This window comes from Mus pahari, chromosome 3 (genome assembly GCF_900095145.1).
Source record: "Mus pahari chromosome 3, PAHARI_EIJ_v1.1, whole genome shotgun sequence".
Classification (NCBI taxonomy): Eukaryota; Metazoa; Chordata; class Mammalia; order Rodentia; family Muridae; genus Mus; species Mus pahari.
In genome coordinates this window covers 44,001,104-44,008,363 of record NC_034592.1, presented here as the reverse complement: position 1 = coordinate 44,008,363, position 7,260 = coordinate 44,001,104, and the positions used below count along the sequence as shown (strand labels likewise).

At 40.4% G+C, this 7,260-nt stretch overlaps 1 pseudogene; it reads left to right on the top strand.

Moving 5' to 3' along the window:
* Positions 1-220: 220 nt before the first annotated feature.
* On the top strand, positions 221-6,629 carry LOC110317884 (annotated as a pseudogene).
* The last annotated feature ends 631 nt before the right edge of the window (positions 6,630-7,260 follow it).

Here is a 7,260-nt window from a genome sequence, read left to right as displayed (position 1 = left end):
ATATTCAACAGCTCCTGAGTTAAGGATTAGAATTTGGGAGCACCTTTCTACTCCGTAATAGATGATCGACTGTCCTGATCTTGTGCAGGTCCACACAGGCCACCACAACTACTGTGAGTTTTTGAGTATAGCAGCCCTGTAATGCCCTGAAAAGACTATTTAGCTCCAATGATCCTCCCCGATCTCTGGTCCTTCGAGTCTCTCATCATCTTCTTTCACAATGGTTCTTCTGCGCTTTGTGGAAGGTGGGAGGAGGGTGTGATTCAGGTGGGAGGAGGGTGTGATCCAGATGTATAATTTATGGCCAAGTACTCTACTGAGACTTATCCTATGCTCTTTGAGCAACTGTTTCTGCATTAATAATCAGTTTCCTTTACCTAATAAATAGTACTCAAAAGAACTACAAATTGCTGCATTTATTATTTTAAATTTTTAAATTTGTATGTATGCTAGCCTGCTTCTATATTTATGAACAATCTATGTATAGGACCAAATAGATCCCAAAAGAGGACATTTGATCCCCTGAAATTGGAGTAACAGATGATTGTGAGCTGCTATGTGGGGATACTGGAAACTGGACCAAGGGCTTCTGCAAAAGCAGTTAGTGCAATTAACCATAACTGGGAAGAGCACATGAATTAATGCGTCTTTTATTTTTTTTATTTTATTTTATTTTTTTGGAATTCAAATATGTTGAAGAATCACAACACTTTATAAACTACTCCTTCTTATTCAGGAAATTACTTCTGAAGGAATCATGCAACATGTAGGAAAATTCAAATAATAAAGCTATTCTTCATAGCATTATCTTTAGCTGTAAGAAAAACAAACTGTAAGCAGGAGAGTGATCGCACTGACTCTGAATGTTTCATTGAGTTTGTTTTATTTTTCTTTTTTATTGGCTATTTTATTTATTTACATTTCAAATGTTACCCCTTTTCCTAGTTTCCCCTCCACAAACCACCTATGCCCTACCCCTACCTCTATGAGGGTGCTCCCCTACCCACACACCCACTCCCACCTCAGCACCCTAGCATTCCTCTATGCTTGGGTATCGAGCCTTCACAGGACCAAGGGTTTCCCCTTCCATTGGTGCCAGATAAAGGAATCCTCTACTACATATGCTGCTGGAGCCCTCCATAATTTATTTATCCACTTATGGTATTTATCCCTCCATGTGCACTCTTTGGTTGGTGGTTTAGTCCCTGGGAATTTTGTTTAGTGTGAAAACTCAATAGAAAGATATAAAAAGGAGAGACTCTAACCACCCTACCCCTTCCAGAAATACATCTTCCTTCCATCCCACAACTCAGCCCAGGGCAGAGCTAGTACTCCAATACCCTCCCACACCCAGAGACAGCCTGACTCCCAGGTGCTCCATTCAACACAACCAGGCTCACAAGTTGTGAGCCCCCTCCCCAACACCTGGCTTACCTGGAAACCCACAGGGCCCAGCTGAGATTGACCCTATTCATCCTTCCCTGCCAGAGACACATCTTCCATTCAAGCCTACAACTTGGCCAGGGCACTCCAACACTCGCCCACACCCAGAGACAGCTTGATTCCCAGGTGCCCCTACATAACCAGGCTCACAGGCTCACAGGCTCACAGGCTCACAGGCTCACAGGCTCACAGGCTCACAGGCTCACAGGCTCACAGGCTCACAGGCTCACAGGCTCACAGGCAGGACAAGATTCAGTCAGAGACAGCAAGGCCATTTAACACTGGAGATAACCATATGGCGAGAGCCAAGCACAAAAACATATACAACAGAAACCAATGCCACTTGGCCCCATCAGAACCCAGCTCTCCCACCATAGCTAGCCCTGGATACCATAACATACCTTAAAAGCAAGACTACAACCTAAGATCCAGTCTTATGAAGATGATAGAGATCTTTAAGAAGGACATAATAACTCCCTTGAAGAAATACAGAAGAACAGATAGAAGCCTTTATAGAGGAAACATATAAATCACTTAAAGAAATACAGGAAACTACAATCACACACATAAAGGAATTAAACAAAACCACCCAGGTTCTAAAAATGGAAATAGAAACAATAAAGAAATCACAAAGGAATGTAACCCTGGAGATTGAAAACCTAGAAAAGAGATCAAGAGTTACAGTCGCATCACCAACAGAGTTCAAGAGATAGAAGAGAGTGTCTCAGGCATAGAAGACACCATAGAAAATATTGGCACAACAGTCAAAGAAAATACAAAGTTCAAAAAAGATCCTAATCCAAAAAATTCAGGACACAATAAGAAAATTGTAGGAAATTCAGGACACAATAAGAAGACCAAACTTAAGAATAATAGGAATAGAAGCAAGAGAGAATGTTCCCAATGCAAAGAGCCAGGAAACATCTTGTGCAAAATCATAGAAGAAAGCTTCCCTAACGTAGAGAAAGAGATGGTCTTAAATGTACAAGAAGCCTTATTTTTATTAAAATTAAAATTAAAAGTGGTAAGGGGAAAAGACCAAGTAAGGTATAAATGCAGACCTATTAGAATTACACCAGACTTCTCAGCAGAGACTCTAAAAGCTAGAAGATCTTGGACAGAAGTCATACAGACCCTAAGAGAACAAAAATTCCAGCCAGACTACTATACCCAGAAAAACTATCAATCACCATAAGTGGAGAAACCAAAATATTCCATTTTTAAAAAGCAGATTTAAACAGTGTCTTTCCATTAAAACAGCCCTATAGATGATAATAGAAGGAAAACTCCAACACAGAGAGGGATATTAAACCCAAGATAAACCAATTAATCATCTCACAACAAACCCAAAAGAAGAGAACCACACAGCATAAAATCATCATTAAAGACAAACAGGAAGTTTTCTTGGTCTTTAATATCTCTCAACATCAATGGACTCAATTCCACAATAAAAAGACATAAGCTAACAGACTGGATACATAAACAGGATACCCAGCATTTTGTTACATACAGGAAACACCCATCACTGACATAAACAGATACTACCTAAGACTAAAAGGCTGGGAAAAAAAATTTTTCAATCAAATGACCACAAGAAACTAGCTTGAGTTGCCATTCAAATATCCAATATAATAAGCTTTTAACCAAAAGTTAACAAAAGAGATGGGGAAGGACCCTTCATACTCATCAAAGGAAAAATCCAGCATGATGAACTCTCATTCTAAATATCTACACCCCAAATGCAAGTGCAACCACATTTATAAAAGAAATGTTACTAAAGCTCAAAATATTCATTGATCCTCACACGATAATAGTGGGAGACTTCAACACCCCACTCTCACCAATGGCCAGATCCTGGAAACAGAAACTAAACAGAGACACAGTGAAACTACGAAAACTTATGAACTGTATGGATTTAATATATCTATAGAACATTTCATCCTAAAGCAAAAGAATATACCTTCTTATCAGCACCTCGTGGTACCTTCTCCAAAACTAACCATATAATTGGACATAAAACAAACATCAACAGATACAAGATTGAAATAATCCCATGCAACCTATCAGATCACCATGTACTAAGGTTGGTCTTCAATAACAACAAAAACAACAGAAAGCCCACATACTCATGGAAATTGAATAACTCTCTACTCAATGGTAACTTGGTCAGGGAAGAAATAAAAAAATTAAAGACTCTCTAGAAATTAATAAAAATGAAGGCATAGCATACCCAAACTTACAGGACACAATCAAAGCAGTGCTAAGAGGAAAATTCATAGCAATGAGTTCCTTCATAAAGAAATTGGAGGGATCCTACACTAGTAGCGTAATAGTACATCTGAAAGCTATAGAACAGAAAGAAGCAAATACACCCAAGAGGAGTAGACAGCAGGAAATAATCAAACTCAAAGCTGAAATCAACCAATTAGAAACAAAAAGAACTATACAAAGAATCAACAAAACAAAAGGCTGGTTCTCTAAGAAAAATCAACAAAATAGATAAGCCCTTAACCAAACTAACCAAAGAACACAGAGACAGTATCCAAATTTAAACAAACAAACAAGCAAAATAAAACATAAAGGAAAAGGTAGACAAAATAACAAAAACTGAAGAAATTTTTAAAAAATCATCAGATTCTACAACAAAAGTCTATACTCAACAAAACTGGAAAATCTACATGAAATGGATGATTTTCTAAACAGGTACCAAAGTTAAATCAGGACCAGATAAATTATATAAACAATCTCATATTCTCTAAGGAAATAGAAATAGTCATTAAAAGTCTCATGACCCAAAAAGAAGCCCAGGTCCAGATGGTTTTAGTGAAGAATGATATCAGACCTTGATACCAATACTTCTCAAACTATTCCACAAAGTAGAACCTGAAGGAATACTACCTAATTCATCCTGTGAAGCCACAGTTACTCTGATACCTAAGCCACATAAAGAACCAACTTCAGATCAATTTCACTTATGAATATAGATGCAAAAATACTCAATAAAATGCTCACAGACCAAATCCAAGAACACATCAAAACCATTATTCACCATGACCAAGTAGGCTTCATCCCAAAAACGCAGGGATGGTTTAATATTTAGAAATACATCAACTTAATCTACTACATAAGCAAACTCAAAGAAAAAAAATCATATGATCATCTCATTAGATGCTGAAAAAGCCTTTGACAAAATGCAACACCTCTTTATGTTAAAAGTCTTAGAAATATTAGGAATTCAAGGCACATATGTAAACATAATAAAAGCAATATACAGCAAACCAACAGCCAACATTAAATTAAATGAAAATAAATTTGAAGCAATCTCACTAAAATCAAGGACAAGACAAGGCTCCCCACAGTCTATTTATTCAATAGAGGACTCAAAGTTCTAGCTAGAGATATTAGACCACAAAAGGATGTCAAAGGGATACAAATTGGAAAGGAAGAAGTCAAGATATCACTATTTGCACATGATACGATTGTATACATACACGACCCAAAAAATTCTACCAGAGAACTCCCACACCTGATAAACAACTTCAGCAAAGTGTTGGGATATAAAATTAACTCAAACAAATCAGTAGCCTTTCTCTACTGAAAGAATAAACAGGCTGAGAAAGACATTACGGAAATAACACCCATCAGAGTATTCACAAGTATAAATATTGCTTACATAAAGTATCTTGGCGTAACTCCAAGCAAGTGAAAAATCTGTATGAGAACTTCAAGTCTCTGAAGAAAGATATCAAAGAAGGCCTCAGAGATGGAAAGATCTCCATGCTCACAATTGGTAGAATTAATATAGTAAAAATGGCCATCTTACTAGAAGCNATCTACAGATTCAATGCAATCCCCTTCAAAATTCCAACACAATTCTTCACAGAGATAGAAAGAGCAACTCTCAACTTCATCTGGAGTAACAAAAAACTGAGGATTGCAAAAACCATTCTCAACAATAAAAGAACCTCTGGCGGAATCACCATCCCTGACCTCAAGCTGTACTACAGAGCAATGTGATAAAAACTGCAGGGTACTGGTACAGCAACAGACAGGTAGATCAATGGAATAGAATTGAAGATGCAGAAATGAACCCACATACCTATGGTCACTTGATCTTTGACAAAGGAGCTAAAACCATCCAGTGGAAAAAAGACAGCATTTTCAACAAATGGTGCTGGCTCAAAGGGTGCCTAGCACATAGAAGAATGAAGATTGATCCTTTTTTTTTTTTTTTTTAATCTTCTTGTACAAAGTTCAAGTCCAAGTCGATCAAGGACCTCCACATTAAACCAGATACACTGAATCTAAGAAAAGAGAAAGTGGGAGAGAGCCTTGAACACATCAGCACAGGGGAAATTTTCCTGAACAGAATACCAATGGCTCAGGCTCTAAGATCAACAATTGACAAATGGGACCTCATGAAACTGAAAAGCTTCTATAAGGCAAAGAATGCTGTCAATAGGACAAAATGGCAACCCACAGACTGAAGAAAGATCTTTACCAACCCTACATCCGATAGAAGGCTAATATCCAAAATATACAAAGAACTCAAAAAATTAGATTCCAGGGCGGCAGCAATGGGCTGGGCCCGCCGGCAGGCAGCCATGGGCAACCTTGAATAGGACAGAGCCATCTTGCAAACTGAAGCAACTGAGGGACAAGCTGAGTACCAGAAGAGGGCCAGGCAACAGCTAGAGAGTGAGCAGGCCCTGGCCAGGCAGCTGCTGTGAGATAGCAGGAAAGAACGGGCCCAGCTACTGCTCTAGAAGAGGTACTGAGAGCAACTGCTTGATAGGACAGAAAACCAGATCAGCAGCCTGGAAGCCATGGTTCAGAGCATCGAGTTCACGCAGATCGAGATGAAGGTGATGGAGGGGCTTCAGGTGGGGAACGAATGTCTGAATAAGATGCACCAGGTGATGTCCAAAGAGGAGGTGGAGAAGATCCTGGAGGAGACCCAGGAGGCAGTGGAGTACCAGGGGCAAACTGATGAGCTGCGGGCAAGAAGCTTCATCCAGGAGGACGAGGATGGCATCCTGGAAGAGTTGAACGCAATCACTCAAGAACAAATCGAGTTACCAGAGGTTCCTTCAGAACCCCTCCCTGACACGAACCCATAAGCCCCTGCCAAGGCCAGATCCAGGACTGGTGGTGGCTTCATTACCTGGCCTCTCCAGGGACTCTGAGGCATACTCTGGGGACTGGCCCACAGAGCCTTTGGCTGAGAGTCAACCCTGAGGGCTCCCAGGAGGCCTGAAGGGCTGGACTGGCCAGTGCAGGTGCTGATGGCTGGAACAGCTGCTTACACGGCAGCTCTTCACAGTTTAGTCTGGATGCACCTTTGTCTCTTTCTCCTCCTGGACTAAGTGGACACTCAATCAGCCAGGCCCAGCTTCAGGCAGCTCTGAACCCCACCGTAGCTGCAACCCACTACACCTGGTGTTGTTCTCAAGCTGACCCAACCCGTGTGACCTGAGGTCTTTTGTGAGGAAACACCTCAAACCTCGAGGTCCCTGAGCTTCCTTCTCTTGTCTCTGCTGCTCACATGAGCTGGTGAGAGCTTCAGTTGAGGAGTTTTCACCTTGCCTGGCATCCTGATATCCCTCAGTTTCCTAGCAGACCAGTGACAGAAACTCTAGGGTACTGGTGTTCTCCAAATCTCTTGGAGCATCTTTGGTACCTCAGACTTGAGCCTCTTATGTTGGCAGAGGTGGACCAGGGGCTATCCTGCTGAATGGACCAATCTAGGAGCCTGACTTGGGGGGTCTGTTCATAAAAGAAAGACATGTTAAGGAGATATAAGACCCTGTTTTAATA